General features: G+C 55.9%; 20 non-coding genes across 20 annotated transcripts; all 20 read right to left on the bottom strand.

The window, feature by feature from the left end:
* Positions 1 to 184: 184 nt before the first annotated feature.
* LOC136579262 (5S ribosomal RNA) lies at positions 185 to 303 on the bottom strand. The gene has a single exon (XR_010786746.1). It is a non-coding gene; the product is annotated as a 5S ribosomal RNA (ribosomal RNA).
* Positions 304 to 984: 681 nt separating this feature from the next.
* Positions 985 to 1104, bottom strand: LOC136579285 (5S ribosomal RNA). Its single transcript, XR_010786768.1, has one exon. It is a non-coding gene; the product is annotated as a 5S ribosomal RNA (ribosomal RNA).
* A 1714-nt stretch (positions 1105 to 2818) lies between these two features.
* LOC136579355 (5S ribosomal RNA) lies at positions 2819 to 2937 on the bottom strand. The gene has a single exon (XR_010786836.1). It is a non-coding gene; the product is annotated as a 5S ribosomal RNA (ribosomal RNA).
* Positions 2938 to 3609: 672 nt separating this feature from the next.
* On the bottom strand, positions 3610 to 3729 carry LOC136579347 (5S ribosomal RNA). The gene has a single exon (XR_010786828.1). It is a non-coding gene; the product is annotated as a 5S ribosomal RNA (ribosomal RNA).
* Positions 3730 to 5444: 1715 nt separating this feature from the next.
* LOC136579342 (5S ribosomal RNA) lies at positions 5445 to 5563 on the bottom strand. The gene has a single exon (XR_010786824.1). It is a non-coding gene; the product is annotated as a 5S ribosomal RNA (ribosomal RNA).
* A 672-nt stretch (positions 5564 to 6235) lies between these two features.
* LOC136579345 (5S ribosomal RNA) lies at positions 6236 to 6355 on the bottom strand. The gene has a single exon (XR_010786827.1). It is a non-coding gene; the product is annotated as a 5S ribosomal RNA (ribosomal RNA).
* Positions 6356 to 8138: 1783 nt separating this feature from the next.
* On the bottom strand, positions 8139 to 8257 carry LOC136579331 (5S ribosomal RNA). The gene has a single exon (XR_010786813.1). It is a non-coding gene; the product is annotated as a 5S ribosomal RNA (ribosomal RNA).
* Positions 8258 to 8929: 672 nt separating this feature from the next.
* On the bottom strand, positions 8930 to 9049 carry LOC136579283 (5S ribosomal RNA). The gene has a single exon (XR_010786767.1). It is a non-coding gene; the product is annotated as a 5S ribosomal RNA (ribosomal RNA).
* A 1747-nt stretch (positions 9050 to 10796) lies between these two features.
* On the bottom strand, positions 10797 to 10915 carry LOC136579320 (5S ribosomal RNA). Its single transcript, XR_010786802.1, has one exon. It is a non-coding gene; the product is annotated as a 5S ribosomal RNA (ribosomal RNA).
* A 672-nt stretch (positions 10916 to 11587) lies between these two features.
* Positions 11588 to 11707, bottom strand: LOC136579282 (5S ribosomal RNA). The gene has a single exon (XR_010786766.1). It is a non-coding gene; the product is annotated as a 5S ribosomal RNA (ribosomal RNA).
* Positions 11708 to 13421: 1714 nt separating this feature from the next.
* On the bottom strand, positions 13422 to 13540 carry LOC136579308 (5S ribosomal RNA). The gene has a single exon (XR_010786791.1). It is a non-coding gene; the product is annotated as a 5S ribosomal RNA (ribosomal RNA).
* Positions 13541 to 14212: 672 nt separating this feature from the next.
* Positions 14213 to 14332, bottom strand: LOC136579344 (5S ribosomal RNA). Its single transcript, XR_010786826.1, has one exon. It is a non-coding gene; the product is annotated as a 5S ribosomal RNA (ribosomal RNA).
* A 1715-nt stretch (positions 14333 to 16047) lies between these two features.
* Positions 16048 to 16166, bottom strand: LOC136579261 (5S ribosomal RNA). The gene has a single exon (XR_010786745.1). It is a non-coding gene; the product is annotated as a 5S ribosomal RNA (ribosomal RNA).
* Positions 16167 to 16847: 681 nt separating this feature from the next.
* LOC136579281 (5S ribosomal RNA) lies at positions 16848 to 16967 on the bottom strand. Its single transcript, XR_010786765.1, has one exon. It is a non-coding gene; the product is annotated as a 5S ribosomal RNA (ribosomal RNA).
* Positions 16968 to 18681: 1714 nt separating this feature from the next.
* On the bottom strand, positions 18682 to 18800 carry LOC136579297 (5S ribosomal RNA). The gene has a single exon (XR_010786780.1). It is a non-coding gene; the product is annotated as a 5S ribosomal RNA (ribosomal RNA).
* Positions 18801 to 19472: 672 nt separating this feature from the next.
* Positions 19473 to 19592, bottom strand: LOC136579343 (5S ribosomal RNA). Its single transcript, XR_010786825.1, has one exon. It is a non-coding gene; the product is annotated as a 5S ribosomal RNA (ribosomal RNA).
* A 1715-nt stretch (positions 19593 to 21307) lies between these two features.
* Positions 21308 to 21426, bottom strand: LOC136579286 (5S ribosomal RNA). The gene has a single exon (XR_010786769.1). It is a non-coding gene; the product is annotated as a 5S ribosomal RNA (ribosomal RNA).
* Positions 21427 to 22098: 672 nt separating this feature from the next.
* On the bottom strand, positions 22099 to 22218 carry LOC136579341 (5S ribosomal RNA). Its single transcript, XR_010786823.1, has one exon. It is a non-coding gene; the product is annotated as a 5S ribosomal RNA (ribosomal RNA).
* A 1783-nt stretch (positions 22219 to 24001) lies between these two features.
* LOC136579274 (5S ribosomal RNA) lies at positions 24002 to 24120 on the bottom strand. The gene has a single exon (XR_010786758.1). It is a non-coding gene; the product is annotated as a 5S ribosomal RNA (ribosomal RNA).
* Positions 24121 to 24792: 672 nt separating this feature from the next.
* On the bottom strand, positions 24793 to 24912 carry LOC136579280 (5S ribosomal RNA). The gene has a single exon (XR_010786764.1). It is a non-coding gene; the product is annotated as a 5S ribosomal RNA (ribosomal RNA).
* Positions 24913 to 25387: the final 475 nt, after the last annotated feature.

Genomic DNA, 25387 nt, shown 5'->3' with positions numbered 1-25387 from the left:
AAAGAAAGCTGTGAGGGCTATGATAATGCAGTGCGGTGCTTTCCTGGCATTAGGGGGTTAAAGAGCAGCAGACGGAAAGCAAACGACAAAAAGCAAGTAAGTGCGCCCTTGAAAAAGTGTGAGGGAAGAAAAGGTCCTAAAGGGAGGAGTGCGACTCCTGCTGGTGCCGGTGAGGAAAAGCAAAAGCCTACAGCACCTGGTATTCCCAGGCGGTCTCCCATCCAAGTACTAACCAGGCCCGACCCTGCTTAGCTTCCAAGATCAGACGAGATCGGGCGTGTTCAGGGTGGTGTGGCTGTAGGCAGAGACAGGCCTCTCGCTTTCTGCTCTTCTGCTTCACAGTGCCGACGACGCTGCTGACGCTGCTGACGCTGCTGCTGTTCTTTGCACGGCTCCACACCAGGCCCGTTCCTCTTGGCCTTCCCCTCCCTCAACTCTCTGCAGCCTCATGCTGCCGCTGCTTGCGCGCGACCGGGTGAGGCGCACTTCCAAGAGCCAAGGCTCCTTCACAATCTCAAGTCTTTCTTTTCCTCCACCAGCAATGCAAAAATCAGCGGCAGACAACATTTCTTTTTAGCCACTTCGCTCAACTATATACCTTACAAGTGGGACAGATTTACCCCTCCGTCACAAGCTCCTACCAACTCACGGTCGCACGGCCTTGTTGAGCGGGAGCTGGAACATCCTCCCAAATCCAGTCGCCTCCAAGAACTCCCAAAGCCCCCTAATCCTTCTCGCTGACCTTGGAAAAGAGCAGCCGATTTACCAGCAGCGTCCAGGAATTACCGGCCAGTCGGCAACCCTTGCCCGGGGCCTTTGTGCGCAAGCCGCTTTTAACTCTGTCCTTTGCGGGCGGAGACAGGGGGTGCGAGGGGGGGCTTTCGGCTTTAGGCCCCTAGCGGCCACCGAGGGTCTTGCTTCTTTCTGGGAAGCTAGGAGCAGCTCCGTGCTGGCTCGACTGGGGAAAAGAAGAAGAGAGGCAGGAGTCTACAGCACCCGGTATTCCCAGGAGGTCTCCCATCCAAGTACTGTCCGAGCCCAACCCTGCTTAGCTTCCGAGAGCGGAGGGGATCGGGCGTTTCCAGGGTGGTATGGCCGGTAGACGCTAGCCAGCTGCCCCGAGTCGCCCGGGTAGCTTACCTCGGGCTGCCGTTCCCACACCTTTGGCCCAGCCGGGGGCCGGCTCCCCAGATCCGAGGCTGCAAGGGCCGGGGGCGGCTCTCGTACCGACCCGTGTTGCAGAGACGTGACACTCCCCAGCAGCAGGTGCCCTTCAAAAGGTGGGGCCAAGGCATTCCATGCTAAGGCTGAGAAAAGATTCAGGGTGCCAAAGAAAGAAAGAGAGACCCAGAGAGCCCGACGCCTGGCCAGGTGTCCAGGGGCCACTTGTGGCAGGGCATGCTAAGAGGGTGGACAGCCATTGGCTTCTTTCTGGTTCCCCCCACCACCACCACCACCTTTATCTTCTTCCGCTGCGTTCTAGCTCGGCCTGCAGCTCACCGCTCGTTGCCTCCAACAGCCTTGCTGCTGCTGCTGCCGCCGCCGCCGGAGTGTCCCAGAGTGACATCCTGGTCCCCTCCAGAATTGTCATACATCTCTGTCTTATGTGGATGCACTGTGCAAAGCTGTCATGTCTATTTTCTCTGTGCGTGTTGCACAGCTGCAGCGTCTGAAGGGTTAACTCCCTTAAAGTCATTGCCTGTGAGCTCTGCTGCTGCTGAATGTATCCATCTTACAGTGCCATGTGACGTGGTGGGGATGAATCTATACATATGTGTGATTGGCTTCCACAAGAGAGTTCAGTGGAGTGAAGTCTAAGTCTGCTCTGCTGAGAAGCACCCATCTTCCACCCGAGGGTTCGCTAGCACAGAGACGCACGAGGGCACCATTAGCCCTTGCCTTGCCGAAGATGGAGGAGAAGGAAAGGCCGCCTAAGCCTATGTGACGCGCATGGGAGTGAGGGAGACCAAATATCTTTCTTCCCCAAGAGTCCTAGTCCAAGAGAGCCATGGTAAGTAACTGCCTCCTCTTGGGACTATACCTTTCCTACAGCAAGATCCGTGCTGAAGTCTGCCGAACCCCTGAAAATAACCTAAAGTCGGTTTACCATTCCTATGCCGCCGTCCGCAGTCTGGATCACCGTCTAGTGGTACACCTTTAGCCGACAGCCACGCGCGTTGCAGTCCACGAGAGCGGGCTGATAGCTACTGCCGTTCTGTGGCCATGGACTTTCAGCTGGAGTTTTCCGAAGAATGCTAATCTACCTGCGCTGTAAAGTCTGCCTGCTGAAGTGTGTTGTACCGTGTTTTCAAAGTCACTCGTAAAGTTTCACCGGGCCTCTACCGGTCCGGAGGACCCGAGGTACTGTACGCTCGTCCGGTCTTATTTATCCGCCGTGTATGAATGCCGCTGTGGGGAACGGTGGCGTCGCAGACTGACAACTACAACCCCATCCTACCTGGTATTGTCTTTCCGGATAGCAAGCTACCAAACACAGGGTCTGTTTCTGTACATTTCTCGTTTCTTTCTTACCAAAAAGGGGTAAGTGTAGAAGGAAGGGGGTGGTACAGTAGTTTTCTTTTTCTTTTTCTACCACAGATTTCTTTCAATGTCCCTGTAGGGCATTGGAAGCAGAAAGAAAGCTGTGAGGGCTATGATAATGCAGTGCGGTGCTTTCCTGGCATTAGGGGGTTAAAGAGCAGCAGACGGAAAGCAAACGACAAAAAGCAAGTAAGTGCGCCCTTGAAAAAGGGTGAGGGAAGAAAAGGTCCTAAAGGGAGGAGTGCGACTCCTGCTGGTGCCGGTGAGGAAAAGCAAAAGCCTACAGCACCTGGTATTCCCAGGCGGTCTCCCATCCAAGTACTAACCAGGCCCGACCCTGCTTAGCTTCCGAGATCAGACGAGATCGGGCGTGTTCAGGGTGGTGTGGCCGTAGGCAGAGACAGGCCTCTCGCTTTCTGCTCTTCTGCTTCACAGTGCCGACGACGCTGCTGACGCTGCTGCTGTTCTTTGCACGGCTCCACACCAGGCCCGTTCCTCTTGGCCTTCCCCTCCCTCAACTCTCTGCAGCCTCATGCTGCCGCTGCTTGCGCGCGACCGGGTGAGGCGCACTTCCAAGAGCCAAGGCTCCTTCACAATCTCAAGTCTTTCTTTTCCTCCACCAGCAATGCAAAAATCAGCGGCAGACAACATTTCTTTTTAGCCACTTCGCTCAACTATATACCTTACAAGTGGGACAGATTTACCCCTCCGTCACAAGCTCCTACCAACTCACGGTCGCACGGCCTTGTTGAGCGGGAGCTGGAACATCCTCCCAAATCCAGTCGCCTCCAAGAACTCCCAAAGCCCCCTAATCCTTCTCGCTGACCTTGGAAAAGAGCAGCCGATTTACCAGCAGCGTCCAGGAATTACCGGCCAGTCGGCAACCCTTGCCCGGGGCCTTTGTGCGCAAGCCGCTTTTAACTCTGTCCTTTGCGGGCGGAGACAGGGGGTGCGAGGGGGGGCTTTCGGCTTTAGGCCCCTAGCGGCCACCGAGGGTCTTGCTTCTTTCTGGGAAGCTAGGAGCAGCTCCGTGCTGGCTCGACTGGGGAAAAGAAGAAGAGAGGCAGGAGTCTACAGCACCCGGTATTCCCAGGAGGTCTCCCATCCAAGTACTGTCCGAGCCCAACCCTGCTTAGCTTCCGAGAGCGGAGGGGGTCGGGCGTTTCCAGGGTGGTATGGCCGGTAGACGCTAGCCAGCTGCCCCGAGTCGCCCGGGTAGCTTACCTCGGGCTGCCGTTCCCACACCTTTGGCCCAGCCGGGGGCCGGCTCCCCAGATCCGAGGCTGCAAGGGCCGGGGGCGGCTCTCGTACCGACCCGTGTTGCAGAGACGTGACACTCCCCAGCAGCAGGTGCCCTTCAAAAGGTGGGGCCAAGGCATTCCATGCTAAGGCTGAGAAAAGATTCAGGGTGCCAAAGAAAGAAAGAGAGACCCAGAGAGCCCGACGCCTGGCCAGGTGTCCAGGGGCCACTTGTGGCAGGGCATGCTAAGAGGGTGGACAGCCATTGGCTTCTTTCTGGTTCCCCACCACCACCACCACCACCTTTATCTTCTTCCGCTGCGTTCTAGCTCGGCCTGCAGCTCACCGCTCGTTGCCTCCAACAGCCTTGCTGCTGCTGCTGCCGCCGCCGCCGGAGTGTCCCAGAGTGACATCCTGGTCCCCTCCAGAATTGTCATACATCTCTGTCTTATGTGGATGCACTGTGCAAAGCTGTCATGTCTATTTTCTCTGTGCGTGTTGCACAGCTGCAGCGTCTGAAGGGTTAACTCCCTTAAAGTCATTGCCTGTGAGCTCTGCTGCTGCTGAATGTATCCATCTTACAGTGCCATGTGACGTGGTGGGGATGAATCTATACATATGTGTGATTGGCTTCCACAAGAGAGTTCAGTGGAGTGAAGTCTAAGTCTGCTCTGCTGAGAAGCACCCATCTTCCACCCGAGGGTTCGCTAGCACAGAGACGCACGAGGGCACCATTAGCCCTTGCCTTGCCGAAGATGGAGGAGAAGGAAAGGCCGCCTAAGCCTATGTGACGCGCATGGGAGTGAGGGAGACCAAATATCTTTCTTCCCCAAGAGTCCTAGTCCAAGAGAGCCATGGTAAGTAACTGCCTCCTCTTGGGACTATACCTTTCCTACAGCAAGATCCGTGCTGAAGTCTGCCGAACCCCTGAAAATAACCTAAAGTCGGTTTACCATTCCTATGCCGCCGTCCGCAGTCTGGATCACCGTCTAGTGGTACACCTTTAGCCGACAGCCACGCGCGTTGCAGTCCACGAGAGCGGGCTGATAGCTACTGCCGTTCTGTGGCCATGGACTTTCAGCTGGAGTTTTCCGAAGAATGCTAATCTACCTGCGCTGTAAAGTCTGCCTGCTGAAGTGTGTTGTACCGTGTTTTCAAAGTCACTCGTAAAGTTTCACCGGGCCTCTACCGGTCCGGAGGACCCGAGGTACTGTACGCTCGTCCGGTCTTATTTATCCGCCGTGTATGAATGCCGCTGTGGGGAACGGTGGCGTCGCAGACTGACAACTACAACCCCATCCTACCTGGTATTGTCTTTCCGGATAGCAAGCTACCAAACACAGGGTCTGTTTCTGTACATTTCTCGTTTCTTTCTTACCAAAAAGGGGTAAGTGTAGAAGGAAGGGGGTGGTACAGTAGTTTTCTTTTTCTTTTTCTACCACAGATTTCTTTCAATGTCCCTGTAGGGCATTGGAAGCAGAAAGAAAGCTGTGAGGGCTATGATAATGCAGTGCGGTGCTTTCCTGGCATTAGGGGGTTAAAGAGCAGCAGACGGAAAGCAAACGACAAAAAGCAAGTAAGTGCGCCCTTGAAAAAGGGTGAGGGAAGAAAAGGTCCTAAAGGGAGGAGTGCGACTCCTGCTGGTGCCGGTGAGGAAAAGCAAAAGCCTACAGCACCTGGTATTCCCAGGCGGTCTCCCATCCAAGTACTAACCAGGCCCGACCCTGCTTAGCTTCCGAGATCAGACGAGATCGGGCGTGTTCAGGGTGGTGTGGCCGTAGGCAGAGACAGGCCTCTCGCTTTCTGCTCTTCTGCTTCACAGTGCCGACGACGCTGCTGACGCTGCTGCTGTTCTTTGCACGGCTCCACACCAGGCCCGTTCCTCTTGGCCTTCCCCTCCCTCAACTCTCTGCAGCCTCATGCTGCCGCTGCTTGCGCGCGACCGGGTGAGGCGCACTTCCAAGAGCCAAGGCTCCTTCACAATCTCAAGTCTTTCTTTTCCTCCACCAGCAATGCAAAAATCAGCGGCAGACAACATTTCTTTTTAGCCACTTCGCTCAACTATATACCTTACAAGTGGGACAGATTTACCCCTCCGTCACAAGCTCCTACCAACTCACGGTCGCACGGCCTTGTTGAGCGGGAGCTGGAACATCCTCCCAAATCCAGTCGCCTCCAAGAACTCCCAAAGCCCCCTAATCCTTCTCGCTGACCTTGGAAAAGAGCAGCCGATTTACCAGCAGCGTCCAGGAATTACCGGCCAGTCGGCAACCCTTGCCCGGGGCCTTTGTGCGCAAGCCGCTTTTAACTCTGTCCTTTGCGGGCGGAGACAGGGGGTGCGAGGGGGGGCTTTCGGCTTTAGGCCCCTAGCGGCCACCGAGGGTCTTGCTTCTTTCTGGGAAGCTAGGAGCAGCTCCGTGCTGGCTCGACTGGGGAAAAGAAGAAGAGAGGCAGGAGTCTACAGCACCCGGTATTCCCAGGAGGTCTCCCATCCAAGTACTGTCCGAGCCCAACCCTGCTTAGCTTCCGAGAGCGGAGGGGGTCGGGCGTTTCCAGGGTGGTATGGCCGGTAGACGCTAGCCAGCTGCCCCGAGTCGCCCGGGTAGCTTACCTCGGGCTGCCGTTCCCACACCTTTGGCCCAGCCGGGGGCCGGCTCCCCAGATCCGAGGCTGCAAGGGCCGGGGGCGGCTCTCGTACCGACCCGTGTTGCAGAGACGTGACACTCCCCAGCAGCAGGTGCCCTTCAAAAGGTGGGGCCAAGGCATTCCATGCTAAGGCTGAGAAAAGATTCAGGGTGCCAAAGAAAGAAAGAGAGACCCAGAGAGCCCGACGCCTGGCCAGGTGTCCAGGGGCCACTTGTGGCAGGGCATGCTAAGAGGGTGGACAGCCATTGGCTTCTTTCTGGTTCCCCCCCACCACCACCACCACCTTTATCTTCTTCCGCTGCGTTCTAGCTCGGCCTGCAGCTCACCGCTCGTTGCCTCCAACAGCCTTGCTGCTGCTGCTGCCGCCGCCGCCGGAGTTTCCCAGAGTGACATCCTGGTCCCCTCCAGAATTGTCATACATCTCTGTCTTATGTGGATGCACTGTGCAAAGCTGTCATGTCTATTTTCTCTGTGCGTGTTGCACAGCTGCAGCGTCTGAAGGGTTAACTCCCTTAAAGTCATTGCCTGTGAGCTCTGCTGCTGCTGAATGTATCCATCTTACAGTGCCATGTGACGTGGTGGGGATGAATCTATACATATGTGTGATTGGCTTCCACAAGAGAGTTCAGTGGAGTGAAGTCTAAGTCTGCTCTGCTGAGAAGCACCCATCTTCCACCCGAGGGTTCGCTAGCACAGAGACGCACGAGGGCACCATTAGCCCTTGCCTTGCCGAAGATGGAGGAGAAGGAAAGGCCGCCTAAGCCTATGTGACGCGCATGGGAGTGAGGGAGACCAAATATCTTTCTTCCCCAAGAGTCCTAGTCCAAGAGAGCCATGGTAAGTAACTGCCTCCTCTTGGGACTATACCTTTCCTACAGCAAGATCCGTGCTGAAGTCTGCCGAACCCCTGAAAATAACCTAAAGTCGGTTTACCATTCCTATGCCGCCGTCCGCAGTCTGGATCACCGTCTAGTGGTACACCTTTAGCCGACAGCCACGCGCGTTGCAGTCCACGAGAGCGGGCTGATAGCTACTGCCGTTCTGTGGCCATGGACTTTCAGCTGGAGTTTTCCGAAGAATGCTAATCTACCTGCGCTGTAAAGTCTGCCTGCTGAAGTGTGTTGTACCGTGTTTTCAAAGTCACTCGTAAAGTTTCACCGGGCCTCTACCGGTCCGGAGGACCCGAGGTACTGTACGCTCGTCCGGTCTTATTTATCCGCCGTGTATGAATGCCGCTGTGGGGAACGGTGGCGTCGCAGACTGACAACTACAACCCCATCCTACCTGGTATTGTCTTTCCGGATAGCAAGCTACCAAACACAGGGTCTGTTTCTGTACATTTCTCGTTTCTTTCTTACCAAAAAGGGGTAAGTGTAGAAGGAAGGGGGTGGTACAGTAGTTTTCTTTTTCTTTTTCTACCACAGATTTCTTTCAATGTCCCTGTAGGGCATTGGAAGCAGAAAGAAAGCTGTGAGGGCTATGATAATGCAGTGCGGTGCTTTCCTGGCATTAGGGGGTTAAAGAGCAGCAGACGGAAAGCAAACGACAAAAAGCAAGTAAGTGCGCCCTTGAAAAAGGGTGAGGGAAGAAAAGGTCCTAAAGGGAGGAGTGCGACTCCTGCTGGTGCCGGTGAGGAAAAGCAAAAGCCTACAGCACCTGGTATTCCCAGGCGGTCTCCCATCCAAGTACTGGTGCCGGTGAGGAAAAGCAAAAGCCTACAGCACCTGGTATTCCCAGGCGGTCTCCCATCCAAGTACTAACCAGGCCCGACCCTGCTTAGCTTCCGAGATCAGACGAGATCGGGCGTGTTCAGGGTGGTGTGGCCGTAGGCAGAGACAGGCCTCTCGCTTTCTGCTCTTCTGCTTCACAGTGCCGACGACGCTGCTGACGCTGCTGCTGTTCTTTGCACGGCTCCACACCAGGCCCGTTCCTCTTGGCCTTCCCCTCCCTCAACTCTCTGCAGCCTCATGCTGCCGCTGCTTGCGCGCGACCGGGTGAGGCGCACTTCCAAGAGCCAAGGCTCCTTCACAATCTCAAGTCTTTCTTTTCCTCCACCAGCAATGCAAAAATCAGCGGCAGACAACATTTCTTTTTAGCCACTTCGCTCAACTATATACCTTACAAGTGGGACAGATTTACCCCTCCGTCACAAGCTCCTACCAACTCACGGTCGCACGGCCTTGTTGAGCGGGAGCTGGAACATCCTCCCAAATCCAGTCGCCTCCAAGAACTCCCAAAGCCCCCTAATCCTTCTCGCTGACCTTGGAAAAGAGCACCCGATTTACCAGCAGCGTCCAGGAATTACCGGCCAGTCGGCAACCCTTGCCCGGGGCCTTTGTGCGCAAGCCGCTTTTAACTCTGTCCTTTGCGGGCGGAGACAGGGGGTGCGAGGGGGGGCTTTCGGCTTTAGGCCCCTAGCGGCCACCGAGGGTCTTGCTTCTTTCTGGGAGGCTAGGACCAGCTCCGTGCTGGCTCGACTGGGGAAAAGAAGAAGAGAGGCAGGAGTCTACAGCACCCGGTATTCCCAGGAGGTCTCCCATCCAAGTACTGTCCGAGCCCAACCCTGCTTAGCTTCCGAGAGCGGAGGGGATCGGGCGTTTCCAGGGTGGTATGGCCGGTAGACGCTAGCCAGCTGCCCCGAGTCGCCCGGGTAGCTTACCTCGGGCTGCCGTTCCCACACCTTTGGCCCAGCCGGGGGCCGGCTCCCCAGATCCGAGGCTGCAAGGGCCGGGGGCGGCTCTCGTACCGACCCGTGTTGCAGAGACGTGACACTCCCCAGCAGCAGGTGCCCTTCAAAAGGTGGGGCCAAGGCATTCCATGCTAAGGCTGAGAAAAGATTCAGGGTGCCAAAGAAAGAAAGAGAGACCCAGAGAGCCCGACGCCTGGCCAGGTGTCCAGGGGCCACTTGTGGCAGGGCATGCTAAGAGGGTGGACAGCCATTGGCTTCTTTCTGGTTCCCCCCACCACCACCACCACCTTTATCTTCTTCCGCTGCGTTCTAGCTCGGCCTGCAGCTCACCGCTCGTTGCCTCCAACAGCCTTGCTGCTGCTGCTGCCGCCGCCGCCGGAGTGTCCCAGAGTGACATCCTGGTCCCCTCCAGAATTGTCATACATCTCTGTCTTATGTGGATGCACTGTGCAAAGCTGTCATGTCTATTTTCTCTGTGCGTGTTGCACAGCTGCAGCGTCTGAAGGGTTAACTCCCTTAAAGTCATTGCCTGTGAGCTCTGCTGCTGCTGAATGTATCCATCTTACAGTGCCATGTGACGTGGTGGGGATGAATCTATACATATGTGTGATTGGCTTCCACAAGAGAGTTCAGTGGAGTGAAGTCTAAGTCTGCTCTGCTGAGAAGCACCCATCTTCCACCCGAGGGTTCGCTAGCACAGAGACGCACGAGGGCACCATTAGCCCTTGCCTTGCCGAAGATGGAGGAGAAGGAAAGGCCGCCTAAGCCTATGTGACGCGCATGGGAGTGAGGGAGACCAAATATCTTTCTTCCCCAAGAGTCCTAGTCCAAGGGAGCCATGGTAAGTAACTGCCTCCTCTTGGGACTATACCTTTCCTACAGCAAGATCCGTGCTGAAGTCTGCCGAACCCCTGAAAATAACCTAAAGTCGGTTTACCATTCCTATGCCGCCGTCCGCAGTCTGGATCACCGTCTAGTGGTACACCTTTAGCCGACAGCCACGCGCGTTGCAGTCCACGAGAGCGGGCTGATAGCTACTGCCGTTCTGTGGCCATGGACTTTCAGCTGGAGTTTTCCGAAGAATGCTAATCTACCTGCGCTGTAAAGTCTGCCTGCTGAAGTGTGTTGTACCGTGTTTTCAAAGTCACTCGTAAAGTTTCACCGGGCCTCTACCGGTCCGGAGGACCCGAGGTACTGTACGCTCGTCCGGTCTTATTTATCCGCCGTGTATGAATGCCGCTGTGGGGAACGGTGGCGTCGCAGACTGACAACTACAACCCCATCCTACCTGGTATTGTCTTTCCGGATAGCAAGCTACCAAACACAGGGTCTGTTTCTGTACATTTCTCGTTTCTTTCTTACCAAAAAGGGGTAAGTGTAGAAGGAAGGGGGTGGTACAGTAGTTTTCTTTTTCTTTTTCTACCACAGATTTCTTTCAATGTCCCTGTAGGGCATTGGAAGCAGAAAGAAAGCTGTGAGGGCTATGATAATGCAGTGCGGTGCTTTCCTGGCATTAGGGGGTTAAAGAGCAGCAGACGGAAAGCAAACGACAAAAAGCAAGTAAGTGCGCCCTTGAAAAAGTGTGAGGGAAGAAAAGGTCCTAAAGGGAGGAGTGCGACTCCTGCTAAAGGTCCTAAAGGGAGGAGTGCGACTCCTGCTGGTGCCGGTGAGGAAAAGCAAAAGCCTACAGCACCTGGTATTCCCAGGCGGTCTCCCATCCAAGTACTAACCAGGCCCGACCCTGCTTAGCTTCCGAGATCAGACGAGATCGGGCGTGTTCAGGGTGGTGTGGCCGTAGGCAGAGACAGGCCTCTCGCTTTCTGCTCTTCTGCTTCACAGTGCCGACGACGCTGCTGACGCTGCTGCTGTTCTTTGCACGGCTCCACACCAGGCCCGTTCCTCTTGGCCTTCCCCTCCCTCAACTCTCTGCAGCCTCATGCTGCCGCTGCTTGCGCGCGACCGGGTGAGGCGCACTTCCAAGAGCCAAGGCTCCTTCACAATCTCAAGTCTTTCTTTTCCTCCACCAGCAATGCAAAAATCAGCGGCAGACAACATTTCTTTTTAGCCACTTCGCTCAACTATATACCTTACAAGTGGGACAGATTTACCCCTCCGTCACAAGCTCCTACCAACTCACGGTCGCACGGCCTTGTTGAGCGGGAGCTGGAACATCCTCCCAAATCCAGTCGCCTCCAAGAACTCCCAAAGCCCCCTAATCCTTCTCGCTGACCTTGGAAAAGAGCACCCGATTTACCAGCAGCGTCCAGGAATTACCGGCCAGTCGGCAACCCTTGCCCGGGGCCTTTGTGCGCAAGCCGCTTTTAACTCTGTCCTTTGCGGGCGGAGACAGGGGGTGCGAGGGGGGGCTTTCGGCTTTAGGCCCCTAGCGGCCACCGAGGGTCTTGCTTCTTTCTGGGAAGCTAGGAGCAGCTCCGTGCTGGCTCGACTGGGGAAAAGAAGAAGAGAGGCAGGAGTCTACAGCACCCGGTATTCCCAGGAGGTCTCCCATCCAAGTACTGTCCGAGCCCAACCCTGCTTAGCTTCCGAGAGCGGAGGGGATCGGGCGTTTCCAGGGTGGTATGGCCGGTAGACGCTAGCCAGCTGCCCCGAGTCGCCCGGGTAGCTTACCTCGGGCTGCCGTTCCCACACCTTTGGCCCAGCCGGGGGCCGGCTCCCCAGATCCGAGGCTGCAAGGGCCGGGGGCGGCTCTCGTACCGACCCGTGTTGCAGAGACGTGACACTCCCCAGCAGCAGGTGCCCTTCAAAAGGTGGGGCCAAGGCATTCCATGCTAAGGCTGAGAAAAGATTCAGGGTGCCAAAGAAAGAAAGAGAGACCCAGAGAGCCCGACGCCTGGCCAGGTGTCCAGGGGCCACTTGTGGCAGGGCATGCTAAGAGGGTGGACAGCCATTGGCTTCTTTCTGGTTCCCCCCACCACCACCACCACCTTTATCTTCTTCCGCTGCGTTCTAGCTCGGCCTGCAGCTCACCGCTCGTTGCCTCCAACAGCCTTGCTGCTGCTGCTGCCGCCGCCGCCGGAGTGTCCCAGAGTGACATCCTGGTCCCCTCCAGAATTGTCATACATCTCTGTCTTATGTGGATGCACTGTGCAAAGCTGTCATGTCTATTTTCTCTGTGCGTGTTGCACAGCTGCAGCGTCTGAAGGGTTAACTCCCTTAAAGTCATTGCCTGTGAGCTCTGCTGCTGCTGAATGTATCCATCTTACAGTGCCATGTGACGTGGTGGGGATGAATCTATACATATGTGTGATTGGCTTCCACAAGAGAGTTCAGTGGAGTGAAGTCTAAGTCTGCTCTGCTGAGAAGCACCCATCTTCCACCCGAGGGTTCGCTAGCACAGAGACGCACGAGGGCACCATTAGCCCTTGCCTTGCCGAAGATGGAGGAGAAGGAAAGGCCGCCTAAGCCTATGTGACGCGCATGGGAGTGAGGGAGACCAAATATCTTTCTTCCCCAAGAGTCCTAGTCCAAGGGAGCCATGGTAAGTAACTGCCTCCTCTTGGGACTATACCTTTCCTACAGCAAGATCCGTGCTGAAGTCTGCCGAACCCCTGAAAATAACCTAAAGTCGGTTTACCATTCCTATGCCGCCGTCCGCAGTCTGGATCACCGTCTAGTGGTACACCTTTAGCCGACAGCCACGCGCGTTGCAGTCCACGAGAGCGGGCTGATAGCTACTGCCGTTCTGTGGCCATGGACTTTCAGCTGGAGTTTTCCGAAGAATGCTAATCTACCTGCGCTGTAAAGTCTGCCTGCTGAAGTGTGTTGTACCGTGTTTTCAAAGTCACTCGTAAAGTTTCACCGGGCCTCTACCGGTCCGGAGGACCCGAGGTACTGTACGCTCGTCCGGTCTTATTTATCCGCCGTGTATGAATGCCGCTGTGGGGAACGGTGGCGTCGCAGACTGACAACTACAACCCCATCCTACCTGGTATTGTCTTTCCGGATAGCAAGCTACCAAACACAGGGTCTGTTTCTGTACATTTCTCGTTTCTTTCTTACCAAAAAGGGGTAAGTGTAGAAGGAAGGGGGTGGTACAGTAGTTTTCTTTTTCTTTTTCTACCACAGATTTCTTTCAATGTCCCTGTAGGGCATTGGAAGCAGAAAGAAAGCTGTGAGGGCTATGATAATGCAGTGCGGTGCTTTCCTGGCATTAGGGGGTTAAAGAGCAGCAGACGGAAAGCAAACGACAAAAAGCAAGTAAGTGCGCCCTTGAAAAAGGCTGAGGGAAGAAAAGGTCCTAAAGGGAGGAGTGCGACTCCTGCTGGTGCCGGTGAGGAAAAGCAAAAGCCTACAGCACCTGGTATTCCCAGGCGGTCTCCCATCCAAGTACTAACCAGGCCCGACCCTGCTTAGCTTCCGAGATCAGACGAGATCGGGCGTGTTCAGGGTGGTGTGGCCGTAGGCAGAGACAGGCCTCTCGCTTTCTGCTCTTCTGCTTCACAGTGCCGACGACGCTGCTGACGCTGCTGCTGTTCTTTGCACGGCTCCACACCAGGCCCGTTCCTCTTGGCCTTCCCCTCCCTCAACTCTCTGCAGCCTCATGCTGCCGCTGCTTGCGCGCGACCGGGTGAGGCGCACTTCCAAGAGCCAAGGCTCCTTCACAATCTCAAGTCTTTCTTTTCCTCCACCAGCAATGCAAAAATCAGCGGCAGACAACATTTCTTTTTAGCCACTTCGCTCAACTATATACCTTACAAGTGGGACAGATTTACCCCTCCGTCACAAGCTCCTACCAACTCACGGTCGCACGGCCTTGTTGAGCGGGAGCTGGAACATCCTCCCAAATCCAGTCGCCTCCAAGAACTCCCAAAGCCCCCTAATCCTTCTCGCTGACCTTGGAAAAGAGCAGCCGATTTACCAGCAGCGTCCAGGAATTACCGGCCAGTCGGCAACCCTTGCCCGGGGCCTTTGTGCGCAAGCCGCTTTTAACTCTGTCCTTTGCGGGCGGAGACAGGGGGTGCGAGGGGGGGCTTTCGGCTTTAGGCCCCTAGCGGCCACCGAGGGTCTTGCTTCTTTCTGGGAAGCTAGGAGCAGCTCCGTGCTGGCTCGACTGGGGAAAAGAAGAAGAGAGGCAGGAGTCTACAGCACCCGGTATTCCCAGGAGGTCTCCCATCCAAGTACTGTCCGAGCCCAACCCTGCTTAGCTTCCGAGAGCGGAGGGGGTCGGGCGTTTCCAGGGTGGTATGGCCGGTAGACGCTAGCCAGCTGCCCCGAGTCGCCCGGGTAGCTTACCTCGGGCTGCCGTTCCCACACCTTTGGCCCAGCCGGGGGCCGGCTCCCCAGATCCGAGGCTGCAAGGGCCGGGGGCGGCTCTCGTACCGACCCGTGTTGCAGAGACGTGACACTCCCCAGCAGCAGGTGCCCTTCAAAAGGTGGGGCCAAGGCATTCCATGCTAAGGCTGAGAAAAGATTCAGGGTGCCAAAGAAAGAAAGAGAGACCCAGAGAGCCCGACGCCTGGCCAGGTGTCCAGGGGCCACTTGTGGCAGGGCATGCTAAGAGGGTGGACAGCCATTGGCTTCTTTCTGGTTCCCCCCCACCACCACCACCACCTTTATCTTCTTCCGCTGCGTTCTAGCTCGGCCTGCAGCTCACCGCTCGTTGCCTCCAACAGCCTTGCTGCTGCTGCTGCCGCCGCCGCCGGAGTGTCCCAGAGTGACATCCTGGTCCCCTCCAGAATTGTCATACATCTCTGTCTTATGTGGATGCACTGTGCAAAGCTGTCATGTCTATTTTCTCTGTGCGTGTTGCACAGCTGCAGCGTCTGAAGGGTTAACTCCCTTAAAGTCATTGCCTGTGAGCTCTGCTGCTGCTGAATGTATCCATCTTACAGTGCCATGTGACGTGGTGGGGATGAATCTATACATATGTGTGATTGGCTTCCACAAGAGAGTTCAGTGGAGTGAAGTCTAAGTCTGCTCTGCTGAGAAGCACCCATCTTCCACCCGAGGGTTCGCTAGCACAGAGACGCACGAGGGCACCATTAGCCCTTGCCTTGCCGAAGATGGAGGAGAAGGAAAGGCCGCCTAAGCCTATGTGACGCGCATGGGAGTGAGGGAGACCAAATATCTTTCTTCCCCAAGAGTCCTAGTCCAAGAGAGCCATGGTAAGTAACTGCCTCCTCTTGGGACTATACCTTTCCTACAGCAAGATCCGTGCTGAAGTCTGCCGAACCCCTGAAAATAACCTAAAGTCGGTTTACCATTCCTATGCCGCCGTCCGCAGTCTGGATCACCGTCTAGTGGTACACCTTTAGCCGACAGCCACGCGCGTTGCAGTCCACGAGAGCGGGCTGATAGCTACTGCCGTTCTGTGGCCATGGACTTTCAGCTGGAGTTTTCCGAAGAATGCTAATCTACCTGCGCTGTAAAGTCTGCCTGCTGAAGTGTGTTGTACCGTGTTTTCAAAGTCACTCGTAAAGTTTCACCGGGCCTCTACCGGTCCGGAGGACCCGAGGTACTGTACGCTCGTCCGGTCTTATTTATCCGCCGTGTATGAATGCCGCTGTGGGGAACGGTGGCGTCGCAGACTGACAACTACAACCCCATCCTACCTGGTATTGTCTTTCCGGATAGCAAGCTACCAAACACAGGGTCTGTTTCTGTACATTTCTCGTTTCTTTCTTACCAAAAAGGGGTAAGTGTAGAAGGAAGGGGGTGGTACAGTAGTTTTCTTTTTCTTTTTCTACCACAGATTTCTTTCAATGTCCCTGTAGGGCATTGGAAGCAGAAAGAAAGCTGTGAGGGCTATGATAATGCAGTGCGGTGCTTTCCTGGCATTAGGGGGTTAAAGAGCAGCAGACGGAAAGCAAACGACAAAAAGCAAGTAAGTGCGCCCTTGAAAAAGTGTGAGGGAAGAAAAGGTCCTAAAGGGAGGAGTGCGACTCCTGCTGGTGCCGGTGAGGAAAAGCAAAAGCCTACAGCACCTGGTATTCCCAGGCGGTCTCCCATCCAAGTACTAACCAGGCCCGACCCTGCTTAGCTTCCAAGATCAGACGAGATCGGGCGTGTTCAGGGTGGTGTGGCTGTAGGCAGAGACAGGCCTCTCGCTTTCTGCTCTTCTGCTTCACAGTGCCGACGACGCTGCTGACGCTGCTGACGCTGCTGCTGTTCTTTGCACGGCTCCACACCAGGCCCGTTCCTCTTGGCCTTCCCCTCCCTCAACTCTCTGCAGCCTCATGCTGCCGCTGCTTGCGCGCGACCGGGTGAGGCGCACTTCCAAGAGCCAAGGCTCCTTCACAATCTCAAGTCTTTCTTTTCCTCCACCAGCAATGCAAAAATCAGCGGCAGACAACATTTCTTTTTAGCCACTTCGCTCAACTATATACCTTACAAGTGGGACAGATTTACCCCTCCGTCACAAGCTCCTACCAACTCACGGTCGCACGGCCTTGTTGAGCGGGAGCTGGAACATCCTCCCAAATCCAGTCGCCTCCAAGAACTCCCAAAGCCCCCTAATCCTTCTCGCTGACCTTGGAAAAGAGCAGCCGATTTACCAGCAGCGTCCAGGAATTACCGGCCAGTCGGCAACCCTTGCCCGGGGCCTTTGTGCGCAAGCCGCTTTTAACTCTGTCCTTTGCGGGCGGAGACAGGGGGTGCGAGGGGGGGCTTTCGGCTTTAGGCCCCTAGCGGCCACCGAGGGTCTTGCTTCTTTCTGGGAAGCTAGGAGCAGCTCCGTGCTGGCTCGACTGGGGAAAAGAAGAAGAGAGGCAGGAGTCTACAGCACCCGGTATTCCCAGGAGGTCTCCCATCCAAGTACTGTCCGAGCCCAACCCTGCTTAGCTTCCGAGAGCGGAGGGGATCGGGCGTTTCCAGGGTGGTATGGCCGGTAGACGCTAGCCAGCTGCCCCGAGTCGCCCGGGTAGCTTACCTCGGGCTGCCGTTCCCACACCTTTGGCCCAGCCGGGGGCCGGCTCCCCAGATCCGAGGCTGCAAGGGCCGGGGGCGGCTCTCGTACCGACCCGTGTTGCAGAGACGTGACACTCCCCAGCAGCAGGTGCCCTTCAAAAGGTGGGGCCAAGGCATTCCATGCTAAGGCTGAGAAAAGATTCAGGGTGCCAAAGAAAGAAAGAGAGACCCAGAGAGCCCGACGCCTGGCCAGGTGTCCAGGGGCCACTTGTGGCAGGGCATGCTAAGAGGGTGGACAGCCATTGGCTTCTTTCTGGTTCCCCCCACCACCACCACCACCTTTATCTTCTTCCGCTGCGTTCTAGCTCGGCCTGCAGCTCACCGCTCGTTGCCTCCAACAGCCTTGCTGCTGCTGCTGCCGCCGCCGCCGGAGTGTCCCAGAGTGACATCCTGGTCCCCTCCAGAATTGTCATACATCTCTGTCTTATGTGGATGCACTGTGCAAAGCTGTCATGTCTATTTTCTCTGTGCGTGTTGCACAGCTGCAGCGTCTGAAGGGTTAACTCCCTTAAAGTCATTGCCTGTGAGCTCTGCTGCTGCTGAATGTATCCATCTTACAGTGCCATGTGACGTGGTGGGGATGAATCTATACATATGTGTGATTGGCTTCCACAAGAGAGTTCAGTGGAGTGAAGTCTAAGTCTGCTCTGCTGAGAAGCACCCATCTTCCACCCGAGGGTTCGCTAGCACAGAGACGCACGAGGGCACCATTAGCCCTTGCCTTGCCGAAGATGGAGGAGAAGGAAAGGCCGCCTAAGCCTATGTGACGCGCATGGGAGTGAGGGAGACCAAATATCTTTCTTCCCCAAGAGTCCTAGTCCAAGAGAGCCATGGTAAGTAACTGCCTCCTCTTGGGACTATACCTTTCCTACAGCAAGATCCGTGCTGAAGTCTGCCGAACCCCTGAAAATAACCTAAAGTCGGTTTACCATTCCTATGCCGCCGTCCGCAGTCTGGATCACCGTCTAGTGGTACACCTTTAGCCGACAGCCACGCGCGTTGCAGTCCACGAGAGCGGGCTGATAGCTACTGCCGTTCTGTGGCCATGGACTTTCAGCTGGAGTTTTCCGAAGAATGCTAATCTACCTGCGCTGTAAAGTCTGCCTGCTGAAGTGTGTTGTACCGTGTTTTCAAAGTCACTCGTAAAGTTTCACCGGGCCTCTACCGGTCCGGAGGACCCGAGGTACTGTACGCTCGTCCGGTCTTATTTATCCGCCGTGTATGAATGCCGCTGTGGGGAACGGTGGCGTCGCAGACTGACAACTACAACCCCATCCTACCTGGTATTGTCTTTCCGGATAGCAAGCTACCAAACACAGGGTCTGTTTCTGTACATTTCTCGTTTCTTTCTTACCAAAAAGGGGTAAGTGTAGAAGGAAGGGGGTGGTACAGTAGTTTTCTTTTTCTTTTTCTACCACAGATTTCTTTCAATGTCCCTGTAGGGCATTGGAAGCAGAAAGAAAGCTGTGAGGGCTATGATAATGCAGTGCGGTGCTTTCCTGGCATTAGGGGGTTAAAGAGCAGCAGACGGAAAGCAAACGACAAAAAGCAAGTAAGTGCGCCCTTGAAAAAGGGTGAGGGAAGAAAAGGTCCTAAAGGGAGGAGTGCGACTCCTGCTGGTGCCGGTGAGGAAAAGCAAAAGCCTACAGCACCTGGTATTCCCAGGCGGTCTCCCATCCAAGTACTAACCAGGCCCGACCCTGCTTAGCTTCCGAGATCAGACGAGATCGGGCGTGTTCAGGGTGGTGTGGCCGTAGGCAGAGACAGGCCTCTCGCTTTCTGCTCTTCTGCTTCACAGTGCCGACGACGCTGCTGACGCTGCTGCTGTTCTTTGCACGGCTCCACACCAGGCCCGTTCCTCTTGGCCTTCCCCTCCCTCAACTCTCTGCAGCCTCATGCTGCCGCTGCTTGCGCGCGACCGGGTGAGGCGCACTTCCAAGAGCCAAGGCTCCTTCACAATCTCAAGTCTTTCTTTTCCTCCACCAGCAATGCAAAAATCAGCGGCAGACAACATTTCTTTTTAGCCACTTCGCTCAACTATATACCTTACAAGTGGGACAGATTTACCCCTCCGTCACAAGCTCCTACCAACTCACGGTCGCACGGCCTTGTTGAGCGGGAGCTGGAACATCCTCCCAAATCCAGTCGCCTCCAAGAACTCCCAAAGCCCCCTAATCCTTCTCGCTGACCTTGGAAAAGAGCAGCCGATTTACCAGCAGCGTCCAGGAATTACCGGCCAGTCGGCAACCCTTGCCCGGGGCCTTTGTGCGCAAGCCGCTTTTAACTCTGTCCTTTGCGGGCGGAGACAGGGGGTGCGAGGGGGGGCTTTCGGCTTTAGGCCCCTAGCGGCCACCGAGGGTCTTGCTTCTTTCTGGGAAGCTAGGAGCAGCTCCGTGCTGGCTCGACTGGGGAAAAGAAGAAGAGAGGCAGGAGTCTACAGCACCCGGTATTCCCAGGAGGTCTCCCATCCAAGTACTGTCCGAGCCCAACCCTGCTTAGCTTCCGAGAGCGGAGGGGGTCGGGCGTTTCCAGGGTGGTATGGCCGGTAGACGCTAGCCAGCTGCCCCGAGTCGCCCGGGTAGCTTACCTCGGGCTGCCGTTCCCACACCTTTGGCCCAGCCGGGGGCCGGCTCCCCAGATCCGAGGCTGCAAGGGCCGGGGGCGGCTCTCGTACCGACCCGTGTTGCAGAGACGTGACACTCCCCAGCAGCAGGTGCCCTTCAAAAGGTGGGGCCAAGGCATTCCATGCTAAGGCTGAGAAAAGATTCAGGGTGCCAAAGAAAGAAAGAGAGACCCAGAGAGCCCGACGCCTGGCCAGGTGTCCAGGGGCCACTTGTGGCAGGGCATGCTAAGAGGGTGGACAGCCATTGGCTTCTTTCTGGTTCCCCCCCACCACCACCACCACCTTTATCTTCTTCCGCTGCGTTCTAGCTCGGCCTGCAGCTCACCGCTCGTTGCCTCCAACAGCCTTGCTGCTGCTGCTGCCGCCGCCGCCGGAGTGTCCCAGAGTGACATCCTGGTCCCCTCCAGAATTGTCATACATCTCTGTCTTATGTGGATGCACTGTGCAAAGCTGTCATGTCTATTTTCTCTGTGCGTGTTGCACAGCTGCAGCGTCTGAAGGGTTAACTCCCTTAAAGTCATTGCCTGTGAGCTCTGCTGCTGCTGAATGTATCCATCTTACAGTGCCATGTGACGTGGTGGGGATGAATCTATACATATGTGTGATTGGCTTCCACAAGAGAGTTCAGTGGAGTGAAGTCTAAGTCTGCTCTGCTGAGAAGCACCCATCTTCCACCCGAGGGTTCGCTAGCACAGAGACGCACGAGGGCACCATTAGCCCTTGCCTTGCCGAAGATGGAGGAGAAGGAAAGGCCGCCTAAGCCTATGTGACGCGCATGGGAGTGAGGGAGACCAAATATCTTTCTTCCCCAAGAGTCCTAGTCCAAGAGAGCCATGGTAAGTAACTGCCTCCTCTTGGGACTATACCTTTCCTACAGCAAGATCCGTGCTGAAGTCTGCCGAACCCCTGAAAATAACCTAAAGTCGGTTTACCATTCCTATGCCGCCGTCCGCAGTCTGGATCACCGTCTAGTGGTACACCTTTAGCCGACAGCCACGCGCGTTGCAGTCCACGAGAGCGGGCTGATAGCTACTGCCGTTCTGTGGCCATGGACTTTCAGCTGGAGTTTTCCGAAGAATGCTAATCTACCTGCGCTGTAAAGTCTGCCTGCTGAAGTGTGTTGTACCGTGTTTTCAAAGTCACTCGTAAAGTTTCACCGGGCCTCTACCGGTCCGGAGGACCCGAGGTACTGTACGCTCGTCCGGTCTTATTTATCCGCCGTGTATGAATGCCGCTGTGGGGAACGGTGGCGTCGCAGACTGACAACTACAACCCCATCCTACCTGGTATTGTCTTTCCGGATAGCAAGCTACCAAACACAGGGTCTGTTTCTGTACATTTCTCGTTTCTTTCTTACCAAAAAGGGGTAAGTGTAGAAGGAAGGGGGTGGTACAGTAGTTTTCTTTTTCTTTTTCTACCACAGATTTCTTTCAATGTCCCTGTAGGGCATTGGAAGCAGAAAGAAAGCTGTGAGGGCTATGATAATGCAGTGCGGTGCTTTCCTGGCATTAGGGGGTTAAAGAGCAGCAGACGGAAAGCAAACGACAAAAAGCAAGTAAGTGCGCCCTTGAAAAAGGGTGAGGGAAGAAAAGGTCCTAAAGGGAGGAGTGCGACTCCTGCTGGTGCCGGTGAGGAAAAGCAAAAGCCTACAGCACCTGGTATTCCCAGGCGGTCTCCCATCCAAGTACTAACCAGGCCCGACCCTGCTTAGCTTCCGAGATCAGACGAGATCGGGCGTGTTCAGGGTGGTGTGGCCGTAGGCAGAGACAGGCCTCTCGCTTTCTGCTCTTCTGCTTCACAGTGCCGACGACGCTGCTGACGCTGCTGCTGTTCTTTGCACGGCTCCACACCAGGCCCGTTCCTCTTGGCCTTCCCCTCCCTCAACTCTCTGCAGCCTCATGCTGCCGCTGCTTGCGCGCGACCGGGTGAGGCGCACTTCCAAGAGCCAAGGCTCCTTCACAATCTCAAGTCTTTCTTTTCCTCCACCAGCAATGCAAAAATCAGCGGCAGACAACATTTCTTTTTAGCCACTTCGCTCAACTATATACCTTACAAGTGGGACAGATTTACCCCTCCGTCACAAGCTCCTACCAACTCACGGTCGCACGGCCTTGTTGAGCGGGAGCTGGAACATCCTCCCAAATCCAGTCGCCTCCAAGAACTCCCAAAGCCCCCTAATCCTTCTCGCTGACCTTGGAAAAGAGCAGCCGATTTACCAGCAGCGTCCAGGAATTACCGGCCAGTCGGCAACCCTTGCCCGGGGCCTTTGTGCGCAAGCCGCTTTTAACTCTGTCCTTTGCGGGCGGAGACAGGGGGTGCGAGGGGGGGCTTTCGGCTTTAGGCCCCTAGCGGCCACCGAGGGTCTTGCTTCTTTCTGGGAAGCTAGGAGCAGCTCCGTGCTGGCTCGACTGGGGAAAAGAAGAAGAGAGGCAGGAGTCTACAGCACCCGGTATTCCCAGGAGGTCTCCCATCCAAGTACTGTCCGAGCCCAACCCTGCTTAGCTTCCGAGAGCGGAGGGGGTCGGGCGTTTCCAGGGTGGTATGGCCGGTAGACGCTAGCCAGCTGCCCCGAGTCGCCCGGGTAGCTTACCTCGGGCTGCCGTTCCCACACCTTTGGCCCAGCCGGGGGCCGGCTCCCCAGATCCGAGGCTGCAAGGGCCGGGGGCGGCTCTCGTACCGACCCGTGTTGCAGAGACGTGACACTCCCCAGCAGCAGGTGCCCTTCAAAAGGTGGGGCCAAGGCATTCCATGCTAAGGCTGAGAAAAGATTCAGGGTGCCAAAGAAAGAAAGAGAGACCCAGAGAGCCCGACGCCTGGCCAGGTGTCCAGGGGCCACTTGTGGCAGGGCATGCTAAGAGGGTGGACAGCCATTGGCTTCTTTCTGGTTCCCCCCCACCACCACCACCACCTTTATCTTCTTCCGCTGCGTTCTAGCTCGGCCTGCAGCTCACCGCTCGTTGCCTCCAACAGCCTTGCTGCTGCTGCTGCCGCCGCCGCCGGAGTTTCCCAGAGTGACATCCTGGTCCCCTCCAGAATTGTCATACATCTCTGTCTTATGTGGATGCACTGTGCAAAGCTGTCATGTCTATTTTCTCTGTGCGTGTTGCACAGCTGCAGCGTCTGAAGGGTTAACTCCCTTAAAGTCATTGCCTGTGAGCTCTGCTGCTGCTGAATGTATCCATCTTACAGTGCCATGTGACGTGGTGGGGATGAATCTATACATATGTGTGATTGGCTTCCACAAGAGAGTTCAGTGGAGTGAAGTCTAAGTCTGCTCTGCTGAGAAGCACCCATCTTCCACCCGAGGGTTCGCTAGCACAGAGACGCACGAGGGCACCATTAGCCCTTGCCTTGCCGAAGATGGAGGAGAAGGAAAGGCCGCCTAAGCCTATGTGACGCGCATGGGAGTGAGGGAGACCAAATATCTTTCTTCCCCAAGAGTCCTAGTCCAAGAGAGCCATGGTAAGTAACTGCCTCCTCTTGGGACTATACCTTTCCTACAGCAAGATCCGTGCTGAAGTCTGCCGAACCCCTGAAAATAACCTAAAGTCGGTTTACCATTCCTATGCCGCCGTCCGCAGTCTGGATCACCGTCTAGTGGTACACCTTTAGCCGACAGCCACGCGCGTTGCAGTCCACGAGAGCGGGCTGATAGCTACTGCCGTTCTGTGGCCATGGACTTTCAGCTGGAGTTTTCCGAAGAATGCTAATCTACCTGCGCTGTAAAGTCTGCCTGCTGAAGTGTGTTGTACCGTGTTTTCAAAGTCACTCGTAAAGTTTCACCGGGCCTCTACCGGTCCGGAGGACCCGAGGTACTGTACGCTCGTCCGGTCTTATTTATCCGCCGTGTATGAATGTCGCTGTGGGGAACGGTGGCGTCGCAGACTGACAACTACAACCCCATCCTACCTGGTATTGTCTTTCCGGATAGCAAGCTACCAAACACAGGGTCTGTTTCTGTACATTTCTCGTTTCTTTCTTACCAAAAAGGGGTAAGTGTAGAAGGAAGGGGGTGGTACAGTAGTTTTCTTTTTCTTTTTCTACCACAGATTTCTTTCAATGTCCCTGTAGGGCATTGGAAGCAGAAAGAAAGCTGTGAGGGCTATGATAATGCAGTGCGGTGCTTTCCTGGCATTAGGGGGTTAAAGAGCAGCAGACGGAAAGCAAACGACAAAAAGCAAGTAAGTGCGCCCTTGAAAAAGGGTGAGGGAAGAAAAGGTCCTAAAGGGAGGAGTGCGACTCCTGCTGGTGCCGGTGAGGAAAAGCAAAAGCCTACAGCACCTGGTATTCCCAGGCGGTCTCCCATCCAAGTACTGGTGCCGGTGAGGAAAAGCAAAAGCCTACAGCACCTGGTATTCCCAGGCGGTCTCCCATCCAAGTACTAACCAGGCCCGACCCTGCTTAGCTTCCGAGATCAGACGAGATCGGGCGTGTTCAGGGTGGTGTGGCCGTAGGCAGAGACAGGCCTCTCGCTTTCTGCTCTTCTGCTTCACAGTGCCGACGACGCTGCTGACGCTGCTGCTGTTCTTTGCACGGCTCCACACCAGGCCCGTTCCTCTTGGCCTTCCCCTCCCTCAACTCTCTGCAGCCTCATGCTGCCGCTGCTTGCGCGCGACCGGGTGAGGCGCACTTCCAAGAGCCAAGGCTCCTTCACAATCTCAAGTCTTTCTTTTCCTCCACCAGCAATGCAAAAATCAGCGGCAGACAACATTTCTTTTTAGCCACTTCGCTCAACTATATACCTTACAAGTGGGACAGATTTACCCCTCCGTCACAAGCTCCTACCAACTCACGGTCGCACGGCCTTGTTGAGCGGGAGCTGGAACATCCTCCCAAATCCAGTCGCCTCCAAGAACTCCCAAAGCCCCCTAATCCTTCTCGCTGACCTTGGAAAAGAGCACCCGATTTACCAGCAGCGTCCAGGAATTACCGGCCAGTCGGCAACCCTTGCCCGGGGCCTTTGTGCGCAAGCCGCTTTTAACTCTGTCCTTTGCGGGCGGAGACAGGGGGTGCGAGGGGGGGCTTTCGGCTTTAGGCCCCTAGCGGCCACCGAGGGTCTTGCTTCTTTCTGGGAGGCTAGGACCAGCTCCGTGCTGGCTCGACTGGGGAAAAGAAGAAGAGAGGCAGGAGTCTACAGCACCCGGTATTCCCAGGAGGTCTCCCATCCAAGTACTGTCCGAGCCCAACCCTGCTTAGCTTCCGAGAGCGGAGGGGATCGGGCGTTTCCAGGGTGGTATGGCCGGTAGACGCTAGCCAGCTGCCCCGAGTCGCCCGGGTAGCTTACCTCGGGCTGCCGTTCCCACACCTTTGGCCCAGCCGGGGGCCGGCTCCCCAGATCCGAGGCTGCAAGGGCCGGGGGCGGCTCTCGTACCGACCCGTGTTGCAGAGACGTGACACTCCCCAGCAGCAGGTGCCCTTCAAAAGGTGGGGCCAAGGCATTCCATGCTAAGGCTGAGAAAAGATTCAGGGTGCCAAAGAAAGAAAGAGAGACCCAGAGAGCCCGACGCCTGGCCAGGTGTCCAGGGGCCACTTGTGGCAGGGCATGCTAAGAGGGTGGACAGCCATTGGCTTCTTTCTGGTTCCCCCCACCACCACCACCACCTTTATCTTCTTCCGCTGCGTTCTAGCTCGGCCTGCAGCTCACCGCTCGTTGCCTCCAACAGCCTTGCTGCTGCTGCTGCCGCCGCCGCCGGAGTGTCCCAGAGTGACATCCTGGTCCCCTC

The sequence above is a fragment of the Eleutherodactylus coqui genome, chromosome 9 (assembly GCF_035609145.1).
Source record: "Eleutherodactylus coqui strain aEleCoq1 chromosome 9, aEleCoq1.hap1, whole genome shotgun sequence".
NCBI classification, from domain to species: Eukaryota; Metazoa; Chordata; class Amphibia; order Anura; family Eleutherodactylidae; genus Eleutherodactylus; species Eleutherodactylus coqui.
The sequence above is the reverse complement of the archived record's forward strand: the minus strand, read 5'-3'. Positions and strand labels throughout refer to the sequence as shown.